We start from the raw sequence: 15,989 nt of genomic DNA on the forward strand, positions 1-15,989 counted from the left end.
GGGTAATCAAAAACAAATCTACCCATCGTGGCTTAGGGTTTTAATAACATGCTTAATTTCCGGGATTGATACACATTTTAAGTTTAGCATCAGTTTTTGTTATTTAGTTAAGTTGGGTTTTTGAGAAATAAAAAAAAATATTTTGCTTAAATCATTAGAAAATATGTACCATATTGGCTGAAATTTTTAGGTTGAAAAGTCGGGTATGAGAAGTTAGGGTCACAAATTGTACCAACCCGAAATTTTTATCACTTTGTAATATTTTCATTTGGTATGTTTCTTATTAATATTTTTTGAGGAAAAAAGTGAGGATTTTTTATCACTTTGTAATTGTTTCATTTGTTATGTTTCTTATTTATAGTTTGTGAGGAAAAGTGATAGTTTTTCATCACTTTGCACATTTTGAATTTTTTATGTCTTTTAATATTTTGTGAGGAAAAAAGTGAGAATTTTGTCATAACTTTGCAAATTTTTTATTTATTATGTTTCTTATATTTTTTCTGGTGAAAAAAGTGAGGATTTTTTACTACTTTTATATTTTTGATTTTTAATGTTTTCTATCATTTTGTGATGACAAAAGTGAGGATTTTTTCATCACTTCGCAAATTTTTCATTTGTTACGTTTCACATTATTTTGTATGGAAAAAAGATTTTGAAATTACTTTGGATTTTTTTTAATTTTCTGTATAATGTACAATGTTGCTTTAAGCCCATGGATTGAGAAATTTAATATTATTATTCCATGCCTTGATATTGTTTGATTGCATTTTGTAATATTGTTTTCAAAGTGATGAAAAAAGTGATGAATTATTATGATGTCCAAAAAATAGGTGCCAAAATTTCTCCCCCAAATCGTGCCATATCTAATTATATTTGAATGTGATAGAAATCCTCACGTATCTCATCACAAAATAATTTTAAAAATGAATGAAAAATTGGCGTCAGTAATGAACAACTTTTTCATCACAAAATAATAAGAAATATAACAAATGAAAACATTCCAAAGTGATAAAAAATCCTCACTTTTCCTCACAAAATAATAAGAAACGTTAAACATAACAAATGAGAAGTTGGCGAAATGATGAAAATAATTCTCACTGTTGTCATCACAAAACATAATGATAACAAGTGAAAAATTTCCAAAGTAATACAAAAATTCCTTACTTTTCCTCACAAAGTAATAAGAAACATAACAAACGAGAAATTTCTAAAGTGTTAAAATATCCTTACTTTTATCATCACAAAATAATAAGAAACATAAAAACTGCAAAGTGAGGATTCTTTCTCATTTTAACTTTCCTTAAATCGGGCCTCAATTGTCTGAAATTGATAACATTTTATTTTTAAAGAGGGACTATGAATTTAATTCCAATATCATATTATTGAAATTCTCATCAATATTAACTGTATAGCTACTACTACCTAAAACTACTGTTCTTTGAATGGTACAAAATGCAGATGTTCAATCGAAATACATATTATGCAATATAGGACTGTCCGCCTTTTTTAGGTGGGTAATGTGTATAAAACAAATGAATATCTACGTCATTATCATTTGTTTCCCAATTTTAAAACAAGATGTTTTAGAAAAGGAAAACAAATCATACATACAAAAAAAAAATCACATTTTTGACCAAAAACACCTTCCAACCCAAAAATCACATTAATTTTGACCAAACTTGGTCACATTTTTGATTTTTGACCAACAAAAAAATCAAATTATTGATCAAAAAGCACATTTTAGACCGAAAACTAATTTTTTGATCAAAAATCACATTTTAAACCAAAATATCACAATGTAAACCAAAAATCACATTATAAACCAAACATCACATGAATTGAGTAAAATTACCCGGTGTTGAAAGATTTTACTCTGCTGTTTAGTAAAATTTTGCACAATACCGTACCTGGGCAAATGATAGCATTTTTGCAAATCATTTATTAGGCAGTGGATTCTATAGCCATTTTGGCTGCTGAAACCGAATCCGAAAGCTTTTTTGCGGATTTTTGCATAAAATGTATCTACATTGGTTCAGTGGACTTTTTCAAAATGGCCGGCAGTATATTGTGGTAGGGTTAGGGTTAGGGTTAACCGCCAATATTAAAAGTACATGACCTAAAATTACAGCTATAGGTTAGATATTCAGAAATTTGGTACTTAGGTAAAATAGTGAGTGAGGGCAAGGCATAGCTAGCCAGCTCCCGTGTTAATTGAATGGAGATTTGACCGAAAATTTTGGTAAACGGACCGCTCACTTCTGAAGAATGCCACACGAAAACGGTACAAGCTACATTTAAAGTACTCTCTGTTCGATCATCATGATGAGTTTTTTATATTTATTATGCCGAAATGGGGTACTGAAGGTGATTGACAAAGGGTCGTACTTCGCTGATGAGTAAGTGACAGTGAACATGAAAATCAGCGCCCATAACCCAAGTTAGTAGCTAGTTAGCGGAGGCCGTCGCGGGACTGATTATTGATTATTGAAGTGCCTTATTTTATAGATATACATACGATTTAGGGCAAGGTCATCATCATCATCATCATCATCATCATCATCATCACTTTCTACATTTTTCTAAACAACATACTGTTTTAATAAGATTTTTTCTTAAAATGCATGTAACTATAATTATTGTTTAGAGCGTGATGAAATAAAACATCACGATTTTCATCACAAAACAAATATAATGCATAAGAAATCGTTCGTTTTAGAGCGTGATGATGAAATAAAACATCACGGTTTTCATCACGAAACAAAGTAATACATAAGAAATCAATTTTTCGTGAGTGATGAAATAAAACATCACGATTTTCATCACGAAACAAAGTAATACATAAGAAATCGTTTGTTTTAGAGCGTGATGAAATGAAAATTGAAAGTGTTATACAACTCCGGATACATCTTAAAAAACAAATTTCCATCTCATGATTGAATAGGAAGTTTGGTCAAACAGAGTATAAGGCATGATATTGATAATAAATACATAGTCTTAGGAAGCAAAAACATTGTTTAAAATTTCAACCATTTACTAGAAACATTTTACCTTCATTTGTAAATATTTATAAAAACGAAATATTTGGAGCAAACATCGTTTTCAAAATATTTTTTCAACTCCAAAATAACATTATGTTTAGAATGATTTGTACAAAGTTTTCAAAATGTTTTTGGAATGTTATAAGAACGTAAAACATTTTAATAACATTTCAATGTCGCATTATATAAAGGTCGTGAAAACATTTTTAAAACGTGATTGTAAATACTTGGACAAACATTTTTTTTCAAACTATTTTTTCAACTCCAAAATAACATTCTGTTTAGAATGATTTGTACCAAGTTTTCAAAAATGTGTTTGGAATGTTATAAAAACGTAAAACAATTTAATAACATTTAAATGTCGCGTTATATAAAGGTCGTGAAAACATTTTAAAAACGTGATTGTAAATAGTTGGAATGCAAACAAGGGAAGAGGCCTACGCATCATACACTGGAACATAGAAACATTCAAACATTACAAACTGGCGCACGAGATCAAATTAATGTTGCTTAATCGTATTCTTAATATATCAATATACAGGGGAAAGAAGAATTACGCATCGCACACTAGCACAATTAAACATGAATTTACAAATGGAAACATTACACGCATAGGCAGACTACCAAAAAAACGTTGACAACGTAAAGAAAGCAGCAAGTTTAAAAAGCCCCCACCTCGGCTCACTTTTTGAAACTTGGTCCCATTTTGAATATCAACAGCAATAGCATCATTGCCATTAACATGCCTACTTGTTATTCGTTTAATTCAATCATTGATCATGAAATTAATAATTATTATAAAACAAAACATATATAGGATATTGGCCAAGAACAACCTTTCTGATCGTTCCAGAATGCTGAAAACTTAATATCGCATCGGCAAATTAAAGATACATAACACTTCTGCAAATGTTTTAAGTTGATAATTATGACAAAGTTTAAATCAGTATCTTTTTACAAATGGGACCAAGTTTCAAAAAGTGAGCCGAGGTGGGGCTTTTTAAACTTGCTGCTTTCTTTTACGTTGTCAACGTTTTTTGGTAGATTTGCTTTCTTTTTATGAATGAAGCCGAGTAGCTCAAAGCATGAAAAGTCATCCGGTTACGAAGTACTCCATATGACGAATAAAGCGAAAAATAGAAGTTTGAATAATATTATCCTTGATTTATGATAATAAAAAATACGAGTATATGTAGCTATACCTATAACTAAAATGTAAGTGGTTCTTTGTAGCCCTGGGGCAATCTAGTTGGATATCCAAATGTCGCGTTTGTGGTTCTTTGTAGCCCTGCAGGCAATCTAGTTGGATATCTCTATTGAGCGGCGGTTGTTGGCGGTCTTTCGCGGTTCGTGGTATTACTTTATTCTTCAAACCCTGTCCTCTATCGTGGCTGATTTATTGTTTAAGCTTGTTGGATATCCATATTTCGCGGTGTGTGGTTCTTTGTAGCTCTGCGGGGCAATCTAGTTGGATTTCTAAATTTCGCCCTTTGTGGTTTTTTGTAGCCCTGCAGGCAATCTAGTTGAATATCTCTATTGAGGTGGTTGTTGGAGGTCTTTCGCGGTTTGTGGTTATAATGTTCCTTATCCTTCAAGCCTTGCCCTTTATCGAGGGCTAATTTATAGTTAAAACTTGTTGGACATCCATATTTCGCGGTGTGGGGTTCTTTATAGCCCTGCAATGGGCAATCTAGTTGGATATTTCTATTGAGCGGCAGTTGTTGGCGGGTTTTCGCGGTTTGTGGTTTTAATTGGTAGGATATCCATATTTCAAGATTTGTGGTTCCTGATTCCTGCGGGGCAATCTAGCTGAATATCCAAATTTCGCGGGTTGTGGTTCTTTGTAGCCCTGCGGGGCAATCTAGTTGGATATCCCTATTGAGCGGTGGTTGTCGGCGGTCTTTTGAGATTTAATTTTCCCTTTAATTTCGGGCCGCCCTCCTCTACATCCCGAGGATGCTTTTCAAAATTGTAATTATACGGTGTCAAAAATTACTATTACTTGGTATGGTAATTTATCTTACTATGTTGACTTATATTGTTTGTTAAGGCAACTTTCGCGGTTCGTGGTTATAATTTCCCTAATCCTTCAAGCTTTGCCCTCTATCGAGGGCTAATTTAGGCCTATAGTTAAAACTTGTTGGACATCCCAATTTCGCGGTTTATGGTTCTTTATAGCCCTGCGGGGCAATCTAGTTGGATATCCAAATTTCACGGTTTGTGGTTCTTTGTAGCCCTCTTGGTAATATAGTTGAATATTTCTATTAAGCGGCAGTTGTTGGCGGTTTTCAGCGGTTTGTGGTTTTAATTTGTAGGATATCCATATTTCAAGATTTGTGGTTCCTGAGTCCTGCGGGCAATCTAGCTGGATATCCAAATTTAGCGGTTTGTGGTTCTTTGTAGCCCTAAAGCAATCTAGTTGGATATCCCTATTGGCGGCGGTTGTCGGCGGTCTTTTGAGATTTAATTTTCCCTTTTATTTCGGGCCGCACCCTCCTCTACATCCCGAGGATGCTTTTCAATAATTTAAATTCTACGGTGTCAAAAATTACTATTCCTTGGTATGATAATTTAATCTTACCATGTTGACTTATATTGTTTGTTAAGTCAACTGGACGTGACAAAATATCCTGCTATGTAGACATTAATTTGTTGCTAAATTGACAGCTATTGACTTGGCATAATAATTTATTTCGCGAAGCGATATCCATTTTTGGTATGTCGACTTAGCATGACAATTTATCTTGCCATGTTGATTTGTTTGTTCAGTTGTCTTGGCGAGATATTTTATATCGTCATGTTGACATAATGCTGATAATAAGGCGACATGGCAAGATAATTATCTTGTCAAGTTGTGTCACATAGACGCTTCCGTACTATATATGCTTGATAAATGTTATTTGGATATTTTTTTTCCTGCTGGCCTTCCATACTAGCGGAACAATTTTCCACACCTACAGAGTGTTTGTAATCAACCTACCGGGACGGTATGACAATTGTCATGTTCTACGATAGCTGAAGATGACAGAGAGTCAGGTCTCTGAATCGATTCAACAACCATTCATACATATCACAATCATGTTTTATTGTCCTATTATCATGCGAATTTGCCCGTGGTAGGACAAAATATATTTAAATTAGAATAACAATGAGTAACGTAGTATTGCATACCCTATAATACCTGATCTAGTTTCTTGGTTATTCAGATTTCTTTTGATCCTTGATGGTGTTGTATCTCATTATGCTGTGTTTTTAAATAGGCCCTTAACACAATAAACAATTTCCATGAGAATCAAACAACTTGCTTAAATAAAAAAATAATATCACAATAGCACTGGATGTTTAAAATTATGTTATCCTTGATTAATGACAATAAATTGTTTAATAAAACATTGAAGAAAAAAAATCAGTTGGTCACGGGTTTGAACTCGGGATAGCGTATCTGGAGTCAAGCGCCCTAACCATGAGACCACGGGCCTCTGCTATAAATTACTGTGTCGAAATACAGCATTTATTATATAAATGGATGCGTCGTCCGATATGAACAAAAGAATGGTGAAAAACTTGATTTTTTTTTTATTTTTTCTCAGAAATAGTCTGTAGGGTATCCAGGAAACTGCTAGGGTATATTTGGAAGTGAATCTGAAAAAGTAGTGTGAAGGTGATAACCAGGTAGACCTGTAGCAGTGTCCAAAATTCTGGATCAGTATGATTTGCAACTAATTTTCGCTATGAAATACCGCGTGAAATGGAAGCAAAAACATTTGTTTATTACGAACAATGATTGACTGTAGGATTGGTGGCCCTTTTGGAATTAATGAGTTGTCACGATATTACACCTGGGACTGTAAATAACATTTAGCATGGTTTTAGATACATTTTGTACCCAAAAAAAAATAACATCGAACAATAGAAGTCAAGTGTTTTAATGTTAGGTGTAAATATAGTCTCATGGGAGCATCTGTTATTAGTCTTCTTTATCAGTCTTTTTTTTTTAAAAACTTGCTGGTCACGGCTACCGCGTGACTCTAATATACCAGAGTAAAAACTCCGGACATACCTGCCTGTGCGGGGACTCGAACCCCAGACCTCTCGCTTGTCGGGCGAGCGCTCTTACCACTGAGCTACACAGACTGTCCCTGATAAACAGGACTCAAGTCTGGTACTTATGGATATGAGCAGTCATGCGCGGGGTAAACAGTACAAACAACACATTACATACCAGTGTACGAGATCAATTAATGATGCTTACCCACCGCCTAATATAATCATGCAAACAAGGGAAGAGGCTCTACGCATCATACACTGGAACATAGAAACATTCAAACATTACAAACTAGCGCACGAGATCAAATTAATGATGCTGAATCGTATTCTTAATATATCAATATACAGGGAAAGAAGAATTACGCATGGGCATGAAACTTGGTGGGTACAGTCAACATTGCTAGGAAACTGTCTATACATACAAAAACTTCCAACACACGGCTCGGGTTGTTTTGGTAAAGCAATACCAACACCTGTTGTGAACTCGACACCACGAGGGGATATCCCATATCCCAACCCGTGCTCTGGGCATCTTATAAAACATAAACATTACACAGCTGTGCGGCCTATTACATTTCCATATTATTTCCTTCTTTAATCACCCCACACTCCCCATCCACCATCCAGGCTTCGCCCATACAGGGTTCTGAAAAGAAACTCACATCTAAACACAACCACTACCATACCATCACCCAACAACCTTACACACCAACCGCGTATGCGAAAACCGCAGCAACCCGAGAACCGCTCTTTTGTTATTACTATCAATAAACCATCAAGAATTTAACAATAATTGTGTATATCTCTGTCTTTGAGTCACATTTGTATACCATATCCAACTTGGACCTCGGGGACAGGGGGGCACTCAACTTTGGAAGTGACGGGTATGTGCCTACCGAGTCGCTGCAGTAGGGGCCTATCGGGTACAAAGCGTTATTTTTAAAACTAAGGGGTCATTGGGTACAAACAAAATAAAAAAGGGGTCATCGAGTATAAGATTGAAAGAAAGGGTCATCGGGTAGAAAATTGTGAAAAAATGTAGCAAAATTTTGAAACTTTCGGCATAATTTGGAAAAAATGAAGCAAAATTGGACAGTTTCGCATTTTTAGTTGCATTTTGATGATGCTATTATAGAAAAAATGGGGTTATGGGTAGCCGCAACCAAAGAAAGGGGTTCATTGGGTAGCCGCAACTAAAAAAAAAAAGGGGGGGTCATCGGGTATGGATTGTAAAGACCATTTTATCACGTTAAAATTGGGACAATTTTCCCGCGAATTTATGGCTTTGGAATAAACTGAATTCTAAAAATAATAGAATCCAAATTATATGAGTTTGGTCTTGTTGCGATGCATTGCACTATTACACATGTTCTTATACCAACAAACAGCAAAATAGATAAAAATTAATGAGACTGATTGAGACTCTTTTTATGGTTTTACAACTAAACTAAAAATTTGATACGATTGATTCTAAATATATTACAAAAATAAGGTCTCTCGTCCCAACGCATGAGTCGGGCTTTCTTGTTAGAGCGAGGCATTCCCTCATACATTATGTTTAGTCGTGCATTGTGTTTAAGTAAGGAACACTGCGAGTTCTCAACTATGAGGTCTATACCTACACGCAAGTGTGTCCATTAATTACGGAACACTGCGAATTCTCAACTATGTCCACGCCGATTGCGGCGAGGTCAAAACCTACACGCAAGTGTGTCTATGTCCTGTTAAGAAGCATGCTGTTTTCAAAGCCCCATATCGAATTCAGAACTACGTCTACGCCGACTGCGCCAACATAAAACCAAGACCTATAAGCCCTCTATCGAATTACGTCCACGCCGACTGCGCCAACATAAAACCAAGACCTATAAGCCCTCTATCAAATTCAGAACTACGTCTGCGCCGACTGCGCCAACATAAAACCAAGAATTGCGTGCATATCCTATTTGGACATGGACGCACTTGGTTAATGGCCCATGGTGCGGAACCTTGGACTACTCAAATAATGAGTTTTCAACTGCGTCTCGCCGAATAATCCCGGCGAATAATACCTTATGGCTAAATCGCCCTCTCTGTGTACAAGTGTGTTCGGTTATTTGTCTAATTACCAGAATACGTCTTAAAAGAGCGTGACTGTAGGGGATTATTTGTCCAGCTACTAGATAGATGGCGCCGTTGAAGACACTGCGTCTCACGCCGACCAACACCGTCGGGCTGTTTTCAATCAACACGCCCTCTCTGTCTGAAATTATTTGTCCAAATACCAGAATCCAAAAAGCCATGTCGTGACTGTAGGGGGATAATTTGTCCAACTACTAGATAGATGGCGCTTCGTTGAAGACATTTGTCCAAGTCCCAAAATGTAAAAGAAATTATGATGTGACTATAGGGGGATTATTTGTCAAAATACAAGAAAATATCAAATTGAGGGGGCTATTCCCTTCGAAGCAGCTCGGGGCTGTGCCCATGGTGTGGTGGGTATTGTGTAGTTATGCCACTTAATGATACTCTTTTGGCAATCCTGTACTCAATGACTCCCATTTTACTTTTGTTACCCCAATGACCATCCCAGGCATGAGACTGCACTTTCCTAAAAAAAACTGAAAAAACAGAAAATGCGTGTGAAATTGGGCAAAAAGTATCAAAAACAGGCTGCAATTAAATAAAGTTGCGGAAATTTTGACTTTAAAAAAAACTGAATTCAGTTTAAAAACTGAAAATTCTCATGCCTGCCATCCTTTTTCAAAGTTTCATACCGAATGACCCCATTTTTATTCAGGTTGTGTACTGAATGACCCCATATTTTTGTAATTGTACATTTGACCTGAATGCCCCCTACTTTTAACATGGCCGAGGCACACCCCTGCCATTTCAGATAGGGAGTGCCCCCCCCCCCGGGCCTGATACATACACATATTGTATATATATAATATAATATAATATATGCATGCTGGCCTAGATAGCTTTGATAAACAAAGCAAGAAATGGAAGAAAATAGCTAGGAAAAAGAGTAAAGAGAGAAGGCCACTCCCAAACACAATTGTACAATTTTACTCTTAGCCCTTACTTAACACGCACTTGAGGAACTCGCGTCGATCTGAATTTTTGTCTTTTTTTAATTTTTTTTTATCTCCAAGCCCAAAAGTAATATGCTATTTACGAACTTAAAAATCAAAACGAGAAAGATTTAAAAAAAATTTTCGCAAAGGAAAATTTTCGGAAAACGCATGTGAATTTTTCATTCTCCATTGAAATGTGTACAAAAGTGAAAAGTTGAAGCCCAAAATTGGCACTTTCCTTAATTTTCAGTGCTTTGAAATTATTCATGGGAGTAAAAATATGGCCAATTTGAACATATTATTTTTTCACCCCCCATGAAAAACCCACCCACCATGCCCCCCCCATCATTTGGGCAATTTTCAATTTTGCTCTTTGAAGAGCTTTTGTTCATCTTCTTTTCTTTCTCGTTTCTAGTCTTTTCCGTCCGATAGCAAAAACCCAAAAACAACAACGGTTGGTTTAGATTGTGGGTGAGGTGGTAGTAGGGAGTAGTGTTGTTGAGATTGTTGCTGGTTGTGGTAAAACGTATTGATTGTGATATATATAAATAATTTTATTGTGCTTCAGAAGTTCAGTGTGTCCTTACAAGGCAGTAAGTGGGGTTCTGCCATGCGCGTATTTGGGGGGGTCAAAGCCAGGGTCGTCGCTAGGGGGGGGGTATGGGGGGTGTGACACCCCCCTATACACAATTTTGTCGGCAAAATTTGACTGCTGTCGGCAAAACCATGTGACTGTCGGCAAATGTAGTCAAAGGTATGTGTGATTGTCGGCAAATTGTGAGAGGTACATAACAGATTAATGTGTTACGTAATTTGTTGTTGTAACGTAATAGACCTACTGTGAATGGTATAGTAGTTACTAGTTAAAAAAAAAATTGACAATTTTTTTGACTCTTACCCTCTTTTATACTCTTTCGGGCGGTAGCGCCTATAAATCCATTTTTTTTTTTTTTTTTTTTCTCTTCACTTTTTCAACGACCGTAAAAAAACATTGGGGCAACCTTTTCGGACTGTTGAAGAAGTGCCGGCAAAATTGGATTTTCTTCAGCCCTGTTGCATCAGATTCTTGGAATTGTCAGAATTCCGGAATTTCGACAGTTCAGGTTTCTGACGCAGCCTGTCAAATACTTGGAATTGTCGAATTCTAGAATTACGACAGCGCCCTCTGTCGTAATTCTGGAATTTCGACAATTCCAAGTTTTTGACAGGCTGCGTCAGAAACTTGGAACTGTCGGAATTCTGGAATTTCGACAGAGGGCGCTGTCAAAATCTTGGAATGGTCTTGAGCCACACACAGTACATAGTGGTGTGTTGGAGACTGATTCTGAACTTAAGACTAACGTGAAGTATTTCTCTACCGTAGCATGTTAGACTTGCCTTAACTTTGCTTTGCTTGTGGGCAAGCACAGCGCTTGAGTAGCACTAGCAAACACTTGGCACCCGCAAAGTGGAACAAACAACTGTGTGCGTAGCCACAAACACTTGCGCAAAAACGTGTGCGTACCCATAAACAGGTACGTATGCATTATTCAGGGGTGTGAGAGTTCAGATTAAAATCTGAATTAAATTATAGGAGGTTTCCAAATTTCAGAATTTTGAGGCTCTTTTATTTGTGGTCACTCACACCCTGATTATTGCTTTAATCTTCCACACAAGGAGTGTGAATTCCGGGTGTGAATTTCAAATAGGGTTACCTGAATTGGTGACCTATGTCTTCCATAGAGGTGTATGGATTTCAACTGGAATACTAGCCCAATATTACAAGTATCACAGTATTGTCTTGAATTATTTCATTTTACAGAATATGAACTTGCACGTCTGGAAGAAACTGGTCTACAGCAACAAACAAATACCAGAGACGGATGGCCTGGAAAAATTGTGCCCCCCCCCCCAGCATCATCTACTTGAAAGTAGCTCCTGGCAATTGGATTTCGTACCAGAGTGGAAGTCACCTATGACATAGTTGCCCAAGATCAAGTCAACCCACCAGGCTAAGTTTGATCTACAATTGGAAATCAGTATAAAGATTATGGTTCTCTTTCCTAAACATTAAACTTTGTTTTGAATGGGAACGAGCACTGCTAAAAAAGACTTGTAACAAGTCGAGTCATTCGAGTTGAGTTGGATTCGACTCGACATTTTAGGACTCCAGACACGACTCGAGTCTGAAAATAACCCAATGACTTGAACTCAAGCTTTAGGACTTGAGTCTCGAATCCAAATGACTTGCCTCGAGACTTCAATGATTTCACTTGAGACTCTGGTGACTCGGACTTGACTCTAAGACCATTTGACCCGACTCAGGGGTGGATTCAGGAATTTTCAAAAGAGGAGAGCCATGTCAAGTGCCGATCTGTAAAAATACATAAAGTCAGGCGCCGCTCTGCAAAATTATAGGGGCAGTGGGCACGCACCGGTGCCCCCTCTAAATCCGCCCCTGACCCAAGTTGTATTCAGTGGCTCTAATTCAGCTCCATTTCATAATGTAACATTAGGCCCAAAAAAAAAAATTGTTGTGTTGCCCTCAACCGTCCGGTCCTAAATCCTGAAAAATCAGGGTCGCAATTTTTTTTGTTTTTTTGTTGTTTTTGGAATGATGATTTTTACAGATTTGTTCAAAAAATCAATGTTTTTCACTTGAAATTAATATTATATTGAAAGACTAACTAGTCTTTAATTGATGTCTAACAGGTATCCAGAAGTCAAAATTGACAAATGTCCCTAATTGAAGAAGCATTATTTAATATTTGAGGGGATTTTTAAAATCTGAAGGTTAAAAAAAAAAAAAAAAAAAGAAATCCGACCGCTCGACCCAACTTTCCCATTTTTCCACTTGAGGGCAACACAACAATTTTTTTTTTTTTGGCCTTATTTCCACATCTATAAATGCATGGTTTTAATGGTTTAATTCTGATGAGCTATGTACACTTAGGGCACAGCACTGGTAGTGCTGTGATGCATGTATATATATGTGACACGATCTGGTCTATGGGGGCCAAAGGCGGCAAACATGAAATTGAGATAAAGGCAAACATACATGTATGGAGTAAAAGACAATAAAACACAAAAGAAAATGTACATCACAATACCTCATAACTTTAGAACCAAGTATGCTAGACCTTTGTGTTTTTGGTATATGATAGCATAATGTTACTACAAGCTAGGTAATAATTATAGTAACTCAATTTTCAAAAATGCCTCCTTTGGCCCTCATGGAGATAGATAAAGTTAAAATTGTGTTCTGTTTTCAAATTAAAAGAAAAAAATGTAACGTTAATTGAATTTTAAAAAAAATTGAAAAAGTGACGGTTATGAATGAGGTTAGTGACTTTGCATCAGTTATTTTTCAGGTATTGTGAAATATTTAAACAATTTTAAATTTACGCACCCAGTTTTTTGAATTTACACACCCAAACTTCAAATCCTGCCTAAGACCCTGTTTCACAATACCCTCAATACAACTGATGCACAGTCATTAACCTCTAATCAATGCTTTTCTTTTGCATTTAAGGGGGTACTACACCCCTGTGGTAAAAATTTGTGACTATTTTTGCATTTTTCTCAAAAAATAATTACACACTGGTAATAAAAGTTATGTACATTATTGGGGCAAGGAATCCAATTACTACACTAAAATTTCAGTGACTCAAGATAAGCGGTTCAGTATATATGATAGGAAACAAGGTACATCCTAGCGGTACCTTATTTCTTATCATAAATAACAAACTGCTTGTCTTGGGTCACTGAAATTCCAGTGTAGTAATTGGATTCCTTGCCCTATAATATACATAACTTTTGTTACCACTGTGTTATTAGTTTTTGAGAAAATGCAAAAATAGACACAAATTTATTGAGGGGTGTAGTACCCCCTTAAGAACAAATATTTTAAAAATATTGTTTAAAAATTAACATTCCATACTTAAAACTTTAAAAAAATTGACAAAGATGATAGAAATTACTGATACATTGGGCATATACAAATGGGGAAGATTTTTCTTATTTTTATATTCAACTACTAGCCCCTCCCAGGTTATAAGCCCACCCCCATTTTTGCCCGGGGGGCCACTTCAGTATGATAGTGTACACATGCGTGACCAAAATCACCAAATCTTCTTTAAACACCCCCTAAACGAGTTTTACCATACCAAGAAATTTAAGCCTAAATTAGGTAAGTTAATATAAAATATACCCCCTAATGCAGGCATGGGATTTTCCAGTGGAAACACTGGAACCAGACTTTGTGATGTCAAAATTTCCATAATTTTATTAATTTTCAACCCTTTTTCAGGTGTTTTTGGCCAATTTTACGTGCTTTTCCAGACTTTTTCATAAATGCGTAGTCCCATGCCTGCTAATGGGTTATTTGGCTAGTACCAAAAATTTGTAAAGGTACCCTAAACAAGTTGTTCAGTTTCAGAAAACTACCCTTATTCTTGAAAATCAGTGTTTTTTAGACCCTAAATGCGTCATTCGCGTAACTTGCCTTGGCTAAAAAAACACCCCTTTTCCTTGTTTTTTTGGTGCGATGCGTACAGACCATTTATTTGAGTGCCCCCCCTGCATTTTTGGAATTTTTAAATTGAAATTGACCATCTAGGGGTGGGCTTATACCGAGTGGTTACGGTATTATTACTTTCTTCTTTTTCTATTTAATTTAGTCCCCTCTGAATACATTGCCTTTCATGTGCACAACCTAATGTAGGCCTGGTTGCATAGATCTATCTGTGAGTTTATACATCAATATTAATTATTATTATTATCATGACTGTAGTAGCCTAGTATAAGGCTTATGGTTTCACATCATTTTTTATGCGTGTCAAGCTATTTAGTAAAGGGGGACCACTTTGGGCCGTTTTTTTGAAACATGGCACATGGTCAGGCTTCCTAAGCCACCAGGCTTAGCCTAATTTAATAGTCCTATACTAAGTGCTTACAATTTCACATTGTACATCACCTAGAAAAATAAATCAATAAAATGGATCCACATTATTAGGGCTAGCCTGCTGGCTAGGAAGCCTGACCACTAGCTTCGAGAAACTGGTCCTTTTGTGGCTACATAGGGTCCCGTGCAACAGTTTATGACAAAGGTGCCAGCCGGGTTAGAATTAATCGTTAGAGTCTCCTCTAACTGTTTAACCTGTGAAAAGTGAACTGAGATATTTTGGCTCAAAAATGTGTTTTGTGACTTTTTTTCCAATTTTTCCCCAAAAATGTCAAATATTAATTGAAATTAGCCATAATTAAAGAAAGTTGAATGCAACCTTAATTTTTGCCCTGAAAATAGCGGTAATATGAATATCGAATATTATATCTGTGATTGAACAAACAGATTCCACCATACCATATTATTGAGGCAAAATTTGGGTTAAAACATGCTTACTTCATGATTTTTATCATTTTTACAAAAAATTCCCATTTTTATGCTTTTGGGGGGGGGGGGAGAAGAAAAATTTATTTGTTTGACAAGAAATGTATATCAAGAAGTGGGAGTAACTACAGAATACCCCTCTCGGGGGTATAGTTGTATAAAGTTGTAACATGTTTGTATGTATTGGAATAGGGTGTTTTGTGCTTGAGTGGGGTATTCTGTTTTAATGATTTGTGTATGGTAATGTTGTGAGTGTGTTATTCTGGAGACTAAGTATAGGTCTTGGTTTTTTTGTGGGCGCAGTTGGCGTAGACGTAGTCGAAAAACCGAAAGAGTTGGCGTTTGACGTGGACGCAGTTTAAATTGGCGGGTTGATCAATGTAGCGTAGATGCATTATTTAAGTTGCAGATGAAACAAAGGAAGTATGTTTGCTGGTACTACTCGGGAGTAGGCCTATAGGCCCTATAGGTGTCGGTTTT

The 15,989-nt window shown here is 36.2% G+C and overlaps 1 non-coding gene across 1 annotated transcript; it reads right to left on the reverse strand.

The window, feature by feature from the left end:
• Positions 1–7,099: 7,099 nt before the first annotated feature.
• Trnav-gac (transfer RNA valine (anticodon GAC)) lies at positions 7,100–7,172 on the reverse strand. Its single transcript has one exon. It is a non-coding gene; the product is annotated as a tRNA-Val (tRNA).
• Between the last annotated feature and the right edge of the window lie 8,817 nt (positions 7,173–15,989).

The sequence above is a fragment of the Amphiura filiformis genome, chromosome 19 (assembly GCF_039555335.1).
Source record: "Amphiura filiformis chromosome 19, Afil_fr2py, whole genome shotgun sequence".
Taxonomy (NCBI): domain Eukaryota; kingdom Metazoa; phylum Echinodermata; class Ophiuroidea; order Amphilepidida; family Amphiuridae; genus Amphiura; species Amphiura filiformis.